We start from the raw sequence: 20,626 nt of genomic DNA on the forward strand, positions 1-20,626 counted from the left end.
AAGTAGATAGGTTGGATACGTATCAACTCCCACAAGCTTAAACCTTTGCTTGTCCTCAAGCAATTCAGTTGATAAACTGAAAGTGATAAAGAAAAACTTTTACAAACTATGTTAGATCTTTTTGTTGTAAATATGTTTAACTTATGTTCAGATCTTCAGCTAAGATTATAGACTAACCACATTCACAATAACATTTAGGTCTCATATTTACTTATATCAATGGCATAATCAACTAGCGAGCAATAATAATAAATATCATATGATTTTTTTTATCAAAACAATCATAATACAATATGATAAACTGGAATATCGCTAGCCCTTTCTGAGACCGCAAAACATAAATGCAGAGCACCTCCAAAGAACAAGGATTGACTAGACATTGTAATTCCTGGTAAAAGAGATCCAGTCATACTCACACTCAATATCAATTAATAAAAAAGCATACAAATGAAGGAATTTCTCTCTAACTGGTGCCTTTTTATAAGAAGAGGATGACCCAACAGTAAAATAAAATAGATAGTCCCTTTGCACAGGGAATCATTTATTTGTAGAGGTGTCAGAGCTCGAGCTTTTAAAAAAAGGGATAAATCAAAATTTTGGGTGGTATGCTTTCATTGTCAACTTAACAACTAAGAGATATCAATATCTTCCATGTTAAATACATTATAGGCGGTTCCCAGACAGAATAGTAAAGTTTTTACTCCCCTCCACCAATCGATGAGATTCCACGGCGGGCCGAATCCACGGGTACCGTCCATACAAACAACAATCCTGGAGTAGTTTTGTTTCATTAAATTTGATTTGACTTTTGAGCAAGGAATTGGGCATCCCGATTACCAGCCACTTTCTCGTGAATGATAGTGAATCAACACATATCTTGAGAATAACCCACCTAGCATGGAAAATATTGACAACCCCTAGTCACTACATGAATGATTAGGGCATACAAAATAGAATATTTATTTGAAGATTTAGAGTATGGCACATGAAAATTTACTTGGGACGACAGGTGAATACCGCATATAGGTAGGTATGGTGGACTCATATGGAACAATTTTGGGTTTATGGAAATGGATGCACAAGTAGTATTCCCGCTTAGTACAGGTGGAGGCTAGCAAGAGATTGGGAAGCGACCAACTAGAGAGCGACAACAGTCATAAACATGATTTGAGATTAACCAACATTGAGTGCAAGCATGAGTAGGATATAAATCACCATTAATATAAACATCGTAGAGGCTATGTTGGTTTTTTTTGAACTACATGTGTGAACATGTGCCAAGTCAAGCCACTCGAATCATTGGGAGGAGGATACCATTCTATCATACTACAACACAATCATTTTAATGTGCATGTTGGCACTCAAGACAAACCATTATTCACTCCTAGCTAATTAAGCATGGCATAAGTAACTATAATCTTTAATTTTCTTTACAAACATGTTCAATTCATAACGAACTGATCCAGAATGATGAGCTAATCATATTTACAAAAACAAGATAGGTCGAGTTCATACCAGCTTTTCTCCGTCTCCGTCACTTCATCATATATCGTCATTATTACCTTTCACTTGCACGGTCGAACAGTGTGAAAAATAATAATAAGAGTGTTCGTGCATTGGACTAAAGCTGGAATCTGCAAGCAATAACTCAAAGGAGAAGACAAGGTAATATGGGCTCTCTCATAGATAAAAAATAATGAATATGAGAGACACTCAACATGTCATCGTGGTCTTCTCTTTTTGGCCCAAAGAAGAAAAAAAACTATTTACACGGGGAAGCCCCCAACAAGAAAAAGAAGAACGAAAAATGTTTTTGGGTTTCCTTTTAACACTACAACTAAACAAACTAGAAGATAAAGCCAGAACTATTTTTTTTGGATTTTCTCAAGGTTAATGAAACACACAATAAGGATGCAAAAAAAAGGAATACACTACTATGGATGGTAGAATGAAAAAGTATGAACACCGACAACTGGAATGAGTGTGTGAACATGAATGTAAAGTCGGTGAGAAATACATACTCCCCCAAGCGTAGGATTTTGGCCTAAGTTGGTATAAGGCCATGGATGGAAATAACCCTCTCCTGGATACTCCGGAGGATACTGAGGGTTCCACTGGTTTGCGAGATCCTGCAGCTCCCACTAAAAAACTGGAACCTAATACGGATCGAGGGCTGGTGCAGGCTCAGGTGCTGAAGGTTGCGACAGGCCCCAATGTTTGTAAATGTCCTCGGGCATAATAGTGTACCTTCCTGCATGGATATCGAACAAAGCAGGAGCAGGCAAAGTAATAATCTCACAGGTACCCTAACTAAATACAAGTTGTACCATCCTATCATAATCTAAATATCTTGTAGGAAGTAGCATTAACTCTTCTTCGTCCAGCCTAATAGGTATCTCAAAGTGTTTAGCTGAACAAGATTCATAGATACCTTCGAATATAGGGCCCTTCAAACGGTTTAAGTTCATAGGTTGAGCCACTATAGTGCCGATACTAAAAGATCTATCCGCAAGTAAAGCGTGGCGCAGGATAGTGAGGTTGGGAGCAGTATGGCTTCCACTCTCGCCGCGACCAACCAAAAATCTCCCTGCAAATAATGAATAATAACGTAGAATGGGAAAATGTATGTTGGCCGCTCTTGCTTTTGACACCCCTCTTTCTTCCCCTACAGTGATTGCGGGAATAAAATCCTCTAAGTCATTAGGACGCGGTTCACTGATGCTGCCCTCAAAAGGTAATTTGCAAACATTGAAAAAAATCATAAAGTGACATTTCCTCAGGCACATCATATAACTGAAATTCTACCATGGGAGGATTCTTCCTAGGATAAAAGTGAAAATTTTGCATGAACGTATTAGTAAGTAGGAGATACTGGTCACACTTATCGTTGAGGAAGTCGGTGATGCCTGCATTTTCTGCTAGATAGTAAAAATCTTCATAAATTCCGGCTGCCCTCAAGAATGCCTTACTTGGCCATTCACATGGTCGAACTTCCGCGGTGTGAGGAATATTATATCTAGGCTTCTCATGTTAATTTTATTTGAAATGCCAGCTTGAAGAGCCTCTTAACAATCTCCTAATCTTTTCTTTCTCTGAAAAATAAATCTGAAATTTTTCATTACTCCACATAAAAATGAACAAACTCAATCAAATCTTATAGCACCTACTCCCACAAGTGCCTAGAAGCTATATCATGCATCAAAACTACTTGGTACCCTACAAATTTGACATGCAAGCTCAAGAACAAGGTCACCACAGTAGCAAGATTTTGCAATATATGAAGCACTAGAATAAAAACTAATTGGACCATTGGAGGAGTTACATACCGATGATCAATCCCCTAAAATAGTTTTATAAATGGGGCTTTGAGCAAGGAGATCGAAAATGGCAGCAAGATGAGCTAAAACACGGGTTTGAGCAATGGTGTGATTTTTTATGGAGGAAGAAGGAGTGGATGGGTACTGGAATAAGTGAAGGGGCCCCACGTGGGACCCACAAGCCAGGGGGCGTGCCCAGCGGGGTGGCCGCACCCTGTAGGCTTGTGGCCCACTCGTGCAGCCCCCTGATGTGTTCTTAGCACCAAAAATTCTTAAATATTCCAGAAAAAATCATACTAAATTTTCAGGGAGGTGTGAGAAATTTTATTTTTCATGTACTTTTCTATTGGACGGATAAACCAGAAAACAGAGAAATAATAACTTTTATACTAAAGTGAAACTAAAGAACATAAAATAAAAGTTGGGTAGAAAAGGTTGTGCTTTCTAAATTCACCCATCTCATGCCCGTCAAAAAGAATTCATCAATAAGGTTGATCAAGTCTTATTGACAAACTTTTTTCCGAATGACGTGGAACCGGAGAACTTTCGAATAACACTAGGTTACCTCAATGGGGATATGCATGTCCCCAACAATAAGTATATCATATTTATTTTGGACTTAGGAAGAGGGAATTCGAAGACTCCAATAGTGAACGTTGGAATTTTCTCAATGGAGTTGATGCTATGAACTTGAGTCTGTTTCTTCGGAAAGTGTACCGTATGCTCATTACCATTAACATGAAAAGTGGCATTGCCTTTGTTGCAATCAATAACATCCCCTGTAGTATTCATAAAGGGTCTACCAAGGATGATCGACAAACTGTCGTCCTTGTGAAGATCAAGAATAACAAAGTCCGTTAATATAGTAACGTTTGCAACCACAACAGGCACATCCTCACAAATACTGATAGGTAAAGCAGTTGATTTATCACTCATCTGAAGAGATATTTCAGTAGGTGTCAACTTATTCAAGTCAAGTCTATGATATAAAGAGAACGACATAACACTAACACCAGCTCCAAGGTAACATAAAGCAGTTTTAACATAATTTCATTTAATTGAGCATGGTATAGTAGGTACTCTGCGATCTCCTAATTTCTTTCGTATTCCACCCTTAAAAGTGTAATTATCAAGCATGGTGGAGATCTCAGCTTCTAGTATATTTCTTTTATTAGTAACAATATCTTTCATGTACTTAGCATACGGAGACATTTTTAGAATATCAGTTAAGCGCATACGTAAGAAAATAGGTCTCGGCATTTCAGCAAAGCGCTCAAAATCCTCATCATCCTTTTTCTTGGATGGTTTAGGAGGAAAGGGCATGGGTTTCTGAACCCATGGTTCTCTTTCCTACAATGCTTCCTAGCAATAAAATCTCTTTTATCATATCTCTTATGCTTAGGTTGTGGGTTATCAAGATCAACAGCAGGTTCAATCTCCACATCATTGTCATTACTAGGTTGATCATCGACATGAACATCATTATTAATATTATCACTAGGTTCATGTTCATTACTAGATTGTGGCTGAGCATCAGAAATAGAGATATCATTTGGTTTTTCATGTGACTCTATATCAGGTTCACTAGCAACATGCAAAGTCCAATCATCATTCTTTTTCTTCTTATTAGAAGGACCAGGTACATCAATATTAACTCTCTGAGATTCTTGCTCAATTCTCTTAGGATGGCCCTCATGATACAAAGGTTCCTGAGTCATTCTCCCACCTCTAGTCACAACTCTAACATAATGATCAGTATTCTTACAAATCATCTCATTGAGCAAATCATTTTGTTCTTTAAGTACCTGTTCTACTTGAGTAGTTACCATGGAAGCATGTTTACTAATAAGCCTAAGGTCATTAACAGTTCTTCTCATATAGTCACCCAAGCGATCAAGCATGTAAGCATTATGTTTCAATTTTCTACTAGCATAAGCATCAAAATTTTCTTGTTTAGAAACAAAGTTATCAAATGTATCCAACCATTGGCTAGCAGACTTATTATAAGGAATGTCACCTTCATCAAATCTATGAAGAGAATTTACCTCTACTACCTGTGTCGGGTTATCAAGACCATGTATTTCTTCAATAGGTGGTAGATTCTTAACATCTTCAGCTTTAGTACCTTTTTATTTCATAGATTTCCTTGCCTCTTGTGTATCTTCAGGACTGAGGAATAGAATACCTCTTTTCTTCGGAGTTGGTTTTGGAGGTGGTTCGGGAATAGTCCAACCATTATCATTGATCAATATATTATTCAGTAGTAGTTCAACTTGTTCAATAGTGTGTTCCCTGAAAACACAACCAACACAACTATCTAGGTGGTCCCTAGAAGCATCAGTTAGTACATTACTAAAGATATCAAGTATTTCATTTTTCTTGAGAGGATGATCAGGCAAAGCATTAAGTAACTGGAGAAGCCTCCCCGAAGCTTGTGGGAGACTCTCTTCTTTAATTTGCACAAAGTTAAATATTTCCTGCAAGGCAGCTTGTTTCTTATGGGCAGAGAAATATTTTTCACAGAAGTAGTAAATCATATCCTGGGGACTATGCACACAACGAGGAGCAAGAGAATTAAACCGTATCTTAGCATCACCCTTTAATGACAACGTAAACAACTTGCAAATATAGTAATAATGATTCTTTTCCTCATGAGTAAATAGGGGGGCTATATCATTCGATTTAGTTAGGTGTGCCACAACGGTTTCAGATTCATAACCATGGAAAGGATCAGATTCTACCAAAGTAATTAACTCAGGATCGATAGAGAATTCATAATCCTTATCAATAACACAGATAGGTGAAGTAGCAAACTTGGTATCATATTGCATTCTCGCATTCAAAGATTTTTCCTTCCACTTACATAGCAATTTCTTAAGATCATCTCTATCCTTACAAGAAAGAAAGTCCCGAGTTACTTCTCCTTCCATAACATAACCCTTGGGTATATTAGGCAATTCATATCTAGGAGAGCTAGGTCTAGTAGGTGCATCATGATGTTCAGTTTTAATAATTTCATGAGATTCAGAAATATTATCAGTTTCAGCATTCACTCTAGCAATTTGTTCGTCAAGAGATTCACCAAGTGGCACAATAGTATCAAGTAAAGTATCATCATAAGCATCATACATAGTAGAAGAAGCATCATCAATTACTTGTGACATATTAGATTCAGTAGGAGGTGGTGGTGTCGCAAATTTACTCATAACAGACGGTGAATCAAGTGCAGAGCCAGATGGCAGTTCCTTACGTGACCTCGTAGATGAGGGGTAGATCTTGGTTTTAGCATCTTTCAGATTCTTCATAGTGATCAACTGATATAAATTCCAAGTGACTCAGAGAATAAAGCTATGATGCCCGGCAACGGCGCCGGAAAAAGATCTTGATAACCCACAAGCATAGGGGATCGCAACAGTTTTCGAGGGTAGAGTATTCAACCCAAATTTATCGATTCGACTCAAGGGGAGCCAAAGAATATTCTTGAGTATTAGCAACTGAGTTGTCAATTCAACCACACCAGAAAGACTTAATATCTGTAGCAAAGTATTTAGTAGCAAAGTAGGATGTAAGTAACTGTAATGGTTGAAACATGACAATAGAAGTTTTGTAGTGATCGTAACAATAGCAACAGAAAAGTAACTTAGCAAAGACCAGTACGTGGAAAGCTCGTAGGCAATGGATCAGTGATGGATAATTATGTCGGATGACATTCATCATGCAACAGGCATAAAATAGGGTGATACAAAACTAGCTCCAATTCATCAATGTAATGTAGGCATGTATTCCATATATAGTCATACATGCTTATGGAAAAGAACTTGCATGACATCTGCTATCCTACTGACAACAGCGCCAGAAGTTGACACGTTGATAGAGGCTGGGCTTGCATTGGTTCTTCCTTTGAAGAGGAAAGGGTGATGCAGCACAGGAGCAGTAAGTATTTCCCTCAGTTTGAGAACCAAGGTATCGATCCAGAAGGAGGGTCTCGTCAAGTCCAGAGTACCTGCGCAAACACAAACAAGCTTGCACCCAACGCTTCAAAGGGGTTATCAATCCCTTCAAGATTGTTTGCAAAGTGAGATCTGAAGGCGGAAAGTGCAATGAAGTAAAAAGTGTAAGGATGAAAATATGGTGTGGAGTAGACCCTGGGGGCCATAGTGTTCACTAGAGGCTTCTCTCAAAATAGCAAGTGTTACGGTGGGTGAACAAATTACTGTCGAGCAATTGATAGAACCGCGCAAAGTCATGACGATATCTAAGGCAATGATCATACATATAGGCATCACGTCCGAGAAAAGTAGACCGATACTTTCTGCGTCTACTACTGTTACTCCACACATCGACCGCTATCTAACATGCATCTAGTGTATGGATTTCATGACGAATAGAGTAACGCTTTAAGCAAGATGACATGATGTAGAGGGATAATCTCAAACCAATGATGAAAACTCCATCTTTTTACCCTTGATGGCAACAACACAATGCGTGCCTCGCTACCCCTTCTGTCACTGGGTGAGGTCACCGCACCGTATGAACCAAAAACCAAGCACTTCTCCCATTGCAAGAATCATAGATCTACTTGGCCTGACAAAACCCACAACTCGAAGAGAATTACAAGGATATGAAATCATGCATAAGAGAGATCAGAAGAAACTCAAATAAGATTCATAGATAATCTGATCATAAATCCACAATTCATCGGATCTCGACAAACACACCGCAAAAGAAGATTACATCGGATAGATCTCAATGAAGATCATGCAGAAGTTTGTATTGAAGATCCAAGAGAGAGAAGAAGCCATCTAGTTACTAGCTATGGACCCGTAGGTCTATGGTTAACTGCTCACGCATCATCGGAGAGGTCATGGTGTTGATGAAGAAGCCCTCCGTGTCCGAATCCCCCCTCCGGTAGGGCACCAGAATGTGCCCCACATGGGATCTTGCGGAGACAGAAGCTTGCGGTGGCGGAAAAGCGATTGCGATGATCTCCTGATTTTTTCTGGAATTTATGGGAATATATAGGCGAAAGACCTAGGTCAGGGGACGTCCAGGGGGCCCACAAGCCTATATGGCGCGGCCCCCCTGGCCGCGGGGTGGGGGCTTGTGGGTCCCCTGGGGCTCCCCTGCCTTGGCTCCCAAGTTCCCCGATCTTCTTCCGTTCCAAAAAAATATTTTTAGTGATTTTCTTCCGTTTGGACCTCGTTTCAAAATCTCCTCTGAAAACGGTCAAAAACATGGAAAAACATGAACTGTCACTTGGCACTGAGTTAGTAAGTTAGTCCCAAAAATATATAAAAGGCATACAAAACATCCAAAGTTTGACAAGATAATAGCATGAAACCATCAAAAATTATAGATACGTTGGAGACATATCAAGCATCCCCAAGCTTAACTCCTGCTCGTCCTCGAGTAGGGAAGTGATAAAGAATAAATTTTTGATGTGGAATGCTACCTAGCATAGTTGTCCTTTGCAACTTCTTTCACGTGACATGAATGTTCAGATCTGTAAGATTCAAAACAATAGTTTGCTATTGACATGAAAACAGTAATACTTCAAGAAAACTAGCAAAGTAATCATGAACATTCAAAATAACAAGGCCAAAGAAAGTCATCCCTACAAAATCATATAGTCTGGCTATGATCCATCATCCTCACACAACTAATGTAAATCATGCACAACCCCATAATTGGCCAAGTAATTGTTTTCGCACTCTTACTTTCTCAAACTTTTTATAACTATCACGCAATACATGAGCGTGAGCCATGGATATAGCACTATAGGTGGAATAGAGTGTGGTGGTGGTTGTGAGACAAAAAGGAGGAGATGGTCACATTGACTCGGCGTATCATTAGGCTATGGAGATGCCCATTAGTAGATATCAATGTCAATGAGTAGGGATCGCCATACAAGAGATGCACTAGAGCTATAAGTATGTGAAAGCTCAAAAGTAGAACTAGTGGGTGTGCATCCAACTTGCTTGCTCACGAAGACCTAGGGCAATTTTGAGGAAGCCCATCATTGGAATATACAAGCCAAGTTATATAATGAAGATTCCCACTAGCATATGGTAGTGACAAAGCAAGAAGCTCTCAATCATGAAGAACATGGTGCTAACATGAAGCACAAGTGTGGAAAAAGATAGTAGCATTGTCTCTTCTCTCTTTTTCTCTCTTTTTTTCATTTGGGCTCTTAGGCCTCTTTTTTTCTTTTCTTTTCTTTTCTCTCCCTTTTTTTGTTTTTGGGCTCTTTGGCCTCTTTTTTTTTATTTCCTCACATGGGACAATGCTCTAATAATGATGATCATCACACTTTTATTTACTCACAGATCAAAGATCATAATGATGATGACTACATAGGAAATGCCTCCGGCAGTGTACCGGGATGTGCAACGATCTAGCATGGCGTATGACGTTGAAACATCTCGCTAGCTCTCTTACGATCATGCAATGGCAATATGAGAGTGACGGCACAAGTAAAGAGACGGAACGGTGGGAGTTGCATGGCAATATATCTCGGAATGGCTATGAAAATGCCATAGTAGGTAGGTATGGTGGCTGTTTTGAGGAAGGAATTTGGTGGGTTTGTGCACCGGCGAGAATTGCGCGGCACTAGAGAGGCTATCAATGGTGGAAGGTGAAAGTGCATCTATACCATGGGCTCACATTAGTCATGAAGAACTCACATACTTATTGCGAAAGTTTTTATTAGTAATCGAAACAAAGTGCTAAACGCATACTCCGAGGGGAAGGGTTGGTAGGTGTAAACCATCGCGCGATCCCGACCTCAACACAAAGGATGACAATCAATAGATCAATTATGCTCCGTCTTCCTAACATAGCGGTTCACCATACGTGCATGCTACGGGAATCACTAACTTCAACAGAAGTATTTCTAGATTCACAAACACCCTACTAACATTACTTTTAATATTAACCAATTCCATGTCTCAAAACTATTTGAGAGGAATCAAAACTTCTATTTCTACTCAATGCACATGAAGGTGGAGGTTTTTGCATCCTCTTTGGGTACCTATCACATTTGGAACTACTTTTCATAGCATAAGCCAACTACCAAGTCACGCACCGCCGTGCTCTAAAAGATATAAGTGAAGCACATAGAGCAAAAGTATCTAGCTCAAAAGATATAAGTGAAGCACTATGAGCATTCTAGCAAAATCATGATGTGTGCATGTCGCTCTCTCTCAAAAAGGTGTGAAGCAAGGATGATTGTGACACAACAAGACTTCTAAGATACAAGACGCTCCAAGCAAAACACATATCATGTGGTGAATAAAAATATAGCTCCAAGTAATGTTACCGATGGATTGAAGACGAAAGAGGGGATGCCTTCCCGGGGCATCCCCAAGCTTAAGCTTTTTGGTGTCCTTGAATTTGGCTTGGGATGGCTTGGGCATGCCCAAGCTTGAGCTCTTTCCACTCCTTATCTCTTTGTCCATGAGAACATCACCCAAAACTTCAAAACTTCACAGCACAAAACTTAAACAGGAACTTGTGATAACATTAGTACAAGAAAACAAACTACCACCTTTTTTTGGTATTGTAGCAAACTTGAATTCTATCTATATTGATGATGGGCTATTGTATTCTCACTTTTCCATGGCTAGTACCCCCCGATACTAACCATAGTTTCATCGAAACAAGCAACCAACTCAACAAAAACAGAATCTGTCAAAAACAGACCAGTCTGTAGCAATCTGTATACTTCTTATACTTCTGGTACCTCAAAAAATCTGAAAATTACGAAGGCCTGGGAAAAATGCATATCGATCAGCAGCAAAACAAATCAACTCAAAATATCTTTCTGAATAAAAATGAAAAATCATCTCGTGAGCGAAAAGTTTCTGTCTTTTTCCAGCAGGATCAAACAACCATCACCAGGACTAGTCATAAAGGTTTTGCTTGGCTCAAACACAAAAAGAAACGCAAAAAACACAATCACAACAGAATTATGAAAGTTTGGACGCAACAAAACAGAAAGAAAAAGATAGATTCATTGGGTTGCCTCCCAACAAGCGCTATTATTTAACGCCCTTAGCTCGGCATTGATAATTCAATGATGCTCACACAAAAGACAAGAATTGAAGCACAACGAGAGCATCAAAAAGCATGTGAAAATCACATCTAAGTCTAACATACTTCCTATGCATAGGCATTTTATAGGAAAACAGATTGTCAAGACAACCAATAGTTACCATATGCAAGGAAGAAGAAAAAGACAATAACAATCTCCACATAACGAGAGGTAATTTAGTAACATGAAAGTTTCTACCACAATATTTTCCTCTCTCATAGCAATTACATGTGGGATCATAATCAAATTCAACAATATAGATATCACAAAGGATATTCTTTTCATGATCCACATGCATGCAAAGTTGATGCTCTTCAAAAATAGTGGGATTATCATCAACGAAAGTCATGACTTCTCCAAACCCACTTTCAATCTTATTGCAAACATCATGTTCATCATGAGGCTTAAACAAATTTTCAAGATCATAAGAAAAATCATTACCCCAATCGTGATCATTGCAACAAGTAGTGGACATAGCAAAACTAGCATCCCCAAGCTTAGGGTTTTGCATATTTTTAGCATGAATGTCACTAATAGAATTTATAGTGAAACCATTGCAATCATGCTTTTCATCCAAGGAGCCCTCGTGAATCACTTCATAAATTTCTTCCTCACAATTTTCAGATTCACGCATCTCAAGCAAAACTCCATAAAGATAGTCAAGTTCACTCAACTCACTAGCAATTGGATCAACATAATTGGATCTCATAAAGAGATTAGCAAGTAGACGAGGATCCATATCACTAGATTTTCAGCAAGCGAAGATGCAAGCATATTTAAGGCACATGGCACACAATCGAACAGAAAGCAAGCGAGAGAAAAGGGCGAACGAAAAAGGCAAACAAAAAAAGGCAAATGAAAAAGGCAAATTGGTGAAGTGGGGGAGAGGAAAACGAGAGGCAACTAGCAGACAAAGTAAATGCAAGAGATGAGTTTGCGACACCTACTTGGATGAGTTCTTGACTTGATCCTCCCCGGCAACGGTGCCAGAAATTCTTCTGCTATCCCACCGACAACAGCGCCAGAAGTTGACACGTTGACAGAGGCTGGGCTTGCGTTGGTTCTTCCCTTGAAGAGGAAAGGGTGATGCAGCACAGGAGCAGTAAGTATTTCCCTCAGTTTGAGAACCAAAGTATCGATCCAGAAGGAGGGTCTCGTCAAGTCCAGAGTACCTGCGGAAACACAAACAAGCTTGCACCGAACGCTTCAAAGGGGTTGTCAATCCCTTCAAGATTGTTTGCAAAGTGAGATCTGAAGGCGGAAAGTGCAACGAAGTGAAAAGTGTAAGGCTGAAAATATGGTGTAGAGTAGACCCTGGGGGCCATAGTGTTCACTAGAGGCTTCTCTCAAAATAGCAAGTATTACGGTGGGTGAACAAATTACTGTCGAGCAATTGATAGAACCGCGCAAAGTCATGACGATATCTAAGGCAATGATCATACATATAGGCATCACATCCAAGACAAGTAGACCAATACTTTCTGCATCTACTACTATTACTCCACACATCGACCGCTATCCAGCATGCATCTAGTGTATTGAGTTCATGACGAACAGAGTAACGCTTTAAGCAAGATGACATGATGTAGAGGGATAATCTCAAACCAATGATGAAAACCCCATCTTTTTACCCTTGATGGCAACAACGCGATGCGTGCCTCGCTACCCCTTCTGTCACTGGGTGAGGTCACCGCACGGTATGCACCCAAAACCAAGCACTTCTCCCATTGCAAAAATCATAGATCCAGTTGGCCAGACAAAACCCACAACTCGAAGAGAATTACAAGGATATGAAATCAAGCATAAGAGAGATCAGAAGAAACTCAAATAAGATTCATAGATAATCTGATCATAAATCCACAATTCATCGGATCTCGACAAACACACCGCAAAAGAAGATTACATTGGATAGATCTCCATGAAGATCATGGAGAACTTCGTATTGAAGATCCAAGAGAGAGAAGAAGCCATCTAGTTACTAGCTATGGACTCGTAGGTCTATGGTGAACTACTCACGCATCATCGGAGAGGCCATGGTGCTGATGAAGAAGCAGTCCATGTCCGAATCCCCCCTCCGGCAGGGCACCAAACCGTGCCCCAGATGGGATCTTGCAGAGACAGAAGCTTGCCGTGGCGGAAAAGCGATTGCGATGATCTCCTGATTTTTTATGGAATTTATGGGAATATATAGGCGAAAGACCTAGGTCAGGGGACGTCCATGGGGCCCACAAGCCTGGATGGCACTACCCCCTGGCCGCGGGGTGGGTGTTTGTGGGGCCCCTGGGGCTCCCCTGCCTTGGCTCCCAAGTTCCCCGATCTTCTTCCTTTCTAAAAAAAATCTTTTCGGGGATTTTCTTCCGTTTGGACTCCGTTTCAAAATCTTCTCTGAAAGTGGTCAAAAACATGGAAAAAATAGGAACTGACACTTGGCACTAAGTTAATAAGTTAGTCCCAAAAAAAATATAAAAGGCATACAAAACATCCAAAGTTTGACAAGATAATAGCATGAAACCATAAAAAGTTATAGATACGTTGGAGACGTATCAATATCTTTTGTCCTACCCTCCCGTGGCAGCGGGATCCTAATGGAAACTAAGGTATATTAAGGCGTCCGTTTAATAGAGAACCATACCAAAGCATTAACACTTAGTGAATACATGAACTCCTCAAACTACGGTAATCACCGGAAAGAATCCGAGTTATTGTCATCCTGGGGGATGCGGATCATAACTCGTAATATGTGTCTTGCAAGATAGGATCAAGAACACATATATATTCATGAAAACATAATAGGTTCAGATCTGAAATCATGGCACTCGGGCCCTAGTGACAAGCATTAAGCATAGCAAAGTCATAGCAACATCAATTTGAGAACATAATGGATACTAGGGATCAAACCCTAACAAAACTATCTCGATTACATGATAGATCTCATCCAACCCATCACCATCCAGTAAGCCTACAATGGTATTGCTCACAAAAGACGGAGAGCATCATGAAATTGGTGATGAAGGATGGTTGGTGATGACGACGGCCTCGATTTCCCCTCTCAGGAGCCCAAAATAGACTCCAGATCTAGCCTCCCGAGGAAGAAAAGGAGGTGGCGGCGGCTCCGTATCATAAAACACGATGAAATCTTCTCCTTGATTTTTCTCCCCGGGTAGGAATATATAGGAGTGGAAACAAGGTCGGTGGAGCCACACGGGCCCCACAAGCCAGGGGCGCGACCTAGGGGGGTGCCCTGGCGGCTTGTGGTCAGGTGTTGGCCCCCCCTTCGGTTGATTCTTTTGCTAATATTTTTGATTAATTCCATAAACGTTCTCCGTAAATTTTTCAGGTCAATACGAGAACTTCTGATTCTGCACAAAAATAACACCGAGGCAATTCTGGTGAAAACATCGTCAGTCCGGGTTAGTTCGAGTCAAATCATGCAAATTAGAGTCCAAAATAAGGCCAAAAGAGTTTGGAAAAGTAGATACGTTGGAGACGTATCAGGCTCAAGCTAGCATGAAGCATGAATCATGAAGCAAACCACATACCTAGTTCCGTCCAGATTGAAATGAATTGGCGTTGCCTTGATGGTGTGGCACACCAACCATTTGGACATGCCAGTCCTTCGCATTATCGTGGACGGCTCGCCATTGGCCTGTGCACCACCCATCCACCAACGCCTCCCAACAATCCATCTTATCCGCACACCATATCGGGGGAACCTATAAGTTAGTAAAGAGAAATTTGAGCGCTACGCCTATGAATCAAATTAAGAAAACTAAGTACAAGGCCTTAAGAATAGGTAATTACCTTCATGTACTCCTCTTTCTTCAGAAAATTTCCGCGGTAATACGAGTTGTCCTTCTTAATACTACGCGATGCGTAGTAGTCTCGAACAACTTGTGGCCGAGCCTCGTGGTGTAAGTTCTATAATATCCGCTTGCACTCGGCCTCGATAACCTTGGCTGCCACCTCCTCATATCCCTCCTCACACCTGTAAAAGGTCTGCAATCAAATGAGACAACACTCATTAGTAAAATAAGTAGCTATATTTTTAATTATAGATTGTGTAAAAGGAGAAATTACCCAAAAGCTGTTGATCACCATCTCAGCCCTCGTTGGCACAAGACACCATAGATCATCTCCTCCGGCGGGGCCTGGGCAGCCTTGTAATGCCCCCAGCTAAATCCTAGTGTAGGAACCTCACCCTCACCAGGAAACGTGAAAAAAACCCCGAAATTTTGCAGGCAAAGCACACCAAGGACGGTGTTCGGCTTGTGGACTCCAAGCGGGTGATACCAACCCATGCAGTATGACAAGGTCAATGCATTAGATATTTGAAGAAACTTGAAGGCAAAAGGTACAAAAATAGTAAATGCACTTACTTATCCCCTTCAGCCCTAATCATCGGCCTCTGCTCTCGGGTCGCCGACATGGCCGAGAGATGTGTACTACCACGTTGGTACATGGTGACCCCCTCAACCACCTTGCCCTCACTATAAGTACACTCATCCCCGCCACCATCAGCATGGCCACCTGACCCCTCGGTCCGATCAGTCCAGGTACCCCATCTGGACAAAGCATGTCTAGCATGAGTCTCCTGGGACGTAGCCCCTGGTACTATAGTCTCATGGGGCGAAGCCTCTGGAACGAGAGTATCATGGGCCGAAGGCCCGTCCACCCGAGGCTCCTGGCTCGGAGTTCCCATAGCCTCCACCTCAAACGGGTCCACCCTAGTAGTCCTGTACTCGGGTGAATGAGATGGGGGTGGCGGTGAGGACGGCGTAGCAGTCTGCCTAACTCTCCTGCAGACACGTCGTGTACCCTTCACCTTCTTCCCTACCCGACCTCCTCTCCCGATGGGCAATGACACCGACGAAGAAGCACCCGCGATGTCCCTAGATTGTCTTCCAACACTGTATTGAGAGATAGGGGTGGAATGGAAGGACCCCTCCCGCGGCCCGCCGACGAACAAATACCCGTCGAGCGATCTGGACCCGCGCCCACCATCTTTCAACACCTGCCATGACAAAGAGTAAAAGAAATTAGTACAACATAAAAAATTGAATACCTGACATGAATAATAATATCTATATATATTTAAGTTGGGATGCATACGAACTAATAATAGTCTGGATTATCTATATATGCTCCGGGATCAATAAATGGATCATCATCATCACTATCACGCGTGTCGTCATGAATGACGTGCTTATCATGTTCACCGACATCAACATATGGAAGGCCTTTCTATAATCGGTCAAGTATTGACAGGTCATCTCCAATAGTAACATCTTCTAGTTCCGGATCTGCTGGTTCGGGCTTAGGGGTGAAGTCGGATTCACTATCGTTGTGCACTTCCATGTTCTATGGTCAAGTAGAGCGGTTCTTGAAAGGAAAGACGTGTTTCTTGGAAGAATTCTCCCTCATATGTGTGTGGGTTAAGGTGAGGTTCATAATCATCTTCATTTGGGGGAGATGGTCTAGCATGTTGTGCACTTCATAAACAACATCCAAACCATTCAGATTCTTAATTGTTTGGCAGGCCCACGGTATATAGAAAACTTGGGTCGCCTGTTGAGCCGTAATATAGACATGTGGAATGTCTAAATGGATGCTTTGATTGATTTCAACTAGCCCTATATGTTCATAAGTCCTTCTAGTCTCCTTCGGCTGGAACCAATAACATTTGAAGACTATGACGTTCAGTGGGTTTTCACCATAGAATTAAAGTTCATAAATTGCTTCAACTCTTCCATAATACTGAGTACCTCCTTCGCCGATAGCAGAGACACCATAATTTGTAGATTTCTAGTCGGGCATAGATAACTCTTTCCCAAAGGTACAAAAGTGATACCCGTTGATGTTGTATTTCTCAAATGAACAGACCTTATAGTCATAACCATTAGTGGATTGTCCCAATTGGGCGTCCATAGAGTCTGAATTAGCCTACAAGTTTAATATGAAATGATTGTTGCATTAGCCGCAAATTAGACCAAGAAATGGAATGGTCCATTATTGATAATTACCGTTTGTTTGAACTAAGAGATGAAATCGGGAAAGCCGCCTCCATGCTTTGCCAGAAGCTCATACTCTTTGACGGAATCATTTTGAACCACACCTCCATGTCAGAATTTGGCAACATATTGACTCTATCAAATATCCAGTAATAAGAGCAGTCTGAAGGAATTAGAAGTTGTAGAGAAATGTACCAAGAACTTACTTGATGTACGAGCGCACTTCTGTTAGGTTGTTGAAGAGATACAACAAAATGGTCTGTCATTCTTCGACATCCAATGTTATTGGTTTTGAAGCACCGGCTGGTGCAAGCTTCCCTTTGAATATGCTGATGTTGGATCCAACTTTTTAGGGTCGCCATCATTGTACCAAGGCTTCGGATTACGCAAAATGACGATTTTTGGCTTCATAGTGTGCTGTCACGAAGTTTGCCACCTCCTCGGTAATGAATGCCTCGGCCATTCTTCTGCACCCTATTAGTTGTGAAGCACCAATGATTTTGCATGGGTTCACCCAATCTTGCCTCTGTCGGGAGATGTAAAATTAAATGTTGCATTGGATTAAAGAAGCCCGGTAGAAAGATCTTCTCTAACTTGCTGATCAACTTCTGCGCCAACTCCTCCATGTCATCTACCATGCCAGTCGATAGTTATTTTGCACAAAGAACATGGAAGAAATAGCTCAGCTCTGCAAGTACTAGCTAGTCATCCTATGGAATAAAGCCACGTAACATCACCGACAATACCCGCTCAAGCCATATCTGCCAATCATGACTCTTGAGACCAAATATTTTCAATTTTTCAAGATTGGCTCCCCTCTTCAGATTTGTTGCATACCCATCTGGGAACATCAAGTGCATTTTGACCCACAAGATAATTTCCCTCATAGGTAGCATTCCAAGATTGAACCAGGCCTTTGGCGTCAACCAGTTCTGCTTTCCTTGTAATTGTCGCATGTTTTGTAATAGTCTATGACATAGTGTCTCTTGATCGACTCTAGCCTTAGGATTATCCTTTGACTTCCCCTCTATGCCGAACGATGTACCAAAAATATCCTCTACGATATTCTTTTCAGCGTGCATCATGTCGATGTTATGTGGAAGAAGGTGGTCTTTGAAGTAAGGCAGATCCCACAACCATGTCTTGTGAGTCCAGGCGTGTTTCGAATTATACACCTTGAAATACCATGGATGCTCTGGATCAGGCTCAAGAGCGTATAACTAATCCAAGATCTGTTGTCCTCTTAACGCAGGTGGTGCCGAGTTTTTGACAACCTTACCTTTGGTAAAGTTCTTCTTATATTTTCTGAACTGATGGTGAGGATCCACGAACTGTTTATGCAAGTCAAAGAAAGAATACTTACGACCCGCCTGCAACCAAGGAAACTAAAGAGCTGCCTTGCATGTGGGGCACGAAAACCTTCCATGCACACACCAGCCAGCAAATAGCGCATAAGCCGGCAAGTCATGCATTGAGTACATGTACCAGACATGCATTTTGAAGTTTTCTTTTCTAGCGGCGTCGTATGTCTTGAACCCATTATCCCAAGCTTCTTGCAATTCATCCTTAAGCGGATGCATGTACACATTCATATTCTTCCCCGCATAGTTGGGCCCTAGAATTATCAACGTCAGGAATATGTTCTTTCTTTGCATAATCTGTCCACGTGGGGAGAGATTCAGTGGAACGACAAATACAGGCCAACTACTGTATTGGATTGCCGTCATACCAAAGGGATTGAACCCATCCATGGAGATGTAGACTCGAGGATGCCTTGGGTCTTCCGCTTTATCCGGATGTAATGCATCAAAGTGATTCCATGCTTCCACATCCGATGTGTGTACCGACATCTTATTCCCATCTGCATCTAGTTCGGTTCTTTTGCCCAATTGGTGCCATGTCATCTGTTTGGCTGTCTCATCGACCTTGAAAGGACATTGAAGCCTTGGTATGATTGGAAAATATCAAAGAACATTAACTGGGATTTGGGTTTGGCACTTCTCACCCATACCGCTGTCTACCACAACATACCTGGAAGACTTGCAAATGGGACAATAGTTCACGTCTGCATACTCAAGCCTAAATAAGGCACATCCTTTCCCACAGGCATGTATCTTCTCATAGGGCATCTTAAGTCCATGGAGTATTTTGTCTGACTAGTACATGTTTGCAGGCATGACATGGCCTTTGGGTAAAAAGTGTCCAAATGGTGTCATCATCGTGTCGCAACATTCTATTCCCAAGTTGAATTGAGCCTTCAGAGCCATTACTTGTGCAATGGCATCCAGCTGACAAAGCTCAATGTGCTCGTGGAGAGGAAATTTTGAAGACTCCAACATTTCATAGAAGGCCTTTGCAGATTCCTCCATCTCATCGTTCGAATCCCGAGCATCATCAAAATCTTGCACCATGTCTTCGATCCTAGTAGCATGCTCGTCGGCGCGACGACGAACCACCTCAGCTCTGGTGCGTTGGGTAGAGTCACCACGAAATGTCCACGTCATAGAATCAGACGTAAAACCCCTCCTCTACAGGTGTTTACCCATTTCAGCCTATGTTCTCTTTTTAAAGTTGTTGTGCCCAGGACAGAGGCACCCGTTTTTTGTTTGGCCATTTGCAAATGCGGCTTTCACAAACTCCTTGGTTTTGTAAACCATTCTTTGGTCATATCTTTCTGACTAGTGTGACCGGTGTACATCCACACACGATCACTCATCTTGCCTAGCTATAAACACACAAGAAATATATATATATAATTCAGCATTTATATTCATCAGTTAATCAAGTTTGTCAGTTTTATTACATCCATGCAACCTACACGCTAATAGGTAAAGATAGGTCCTTATCCCACCAGAGTATGTGTAGATTGGGTTTGTTTTCCCATGCTCTCCTCCAGATCCGACACAAAATTTCGGCAGCACCTCTCCATTGTTCTACTGATACACATCTCGGCAATAAACAACGAGGATGTATACCTGGAGAATAAGAGGGAGGCACTGACGAAATTATGCATGGGATCCGGAGTAGAGCATATGGGAAAATGAACCCAATCTACACATACTCGGGTTGTCCATGGATAACGTTGGATAATTCGGAAGAATCACGGTTATAAATATATGCAAATGCATGCATATTTATAACTGTAACCCTTTCGAATGGAGATGCATACTGGTCACACATACTGATGATTTAATGTACCTATATCTACC

This window comes from Hordeum vulgare, chromosome 7H, assembly GCF_904849725.1.
Source record: "Hordeum vulgare subsp. vulgare chromosome 7H, MorexV3_pseudomolecules_assembly, whole genome shotgun sequence".
Taxonomy (NCBI): Eukaryota; Viridiplantae; Streptophyta; class Magnoliopsida; order Poales; family Poaceae; genus Hordeum; species Hordeum vulgare.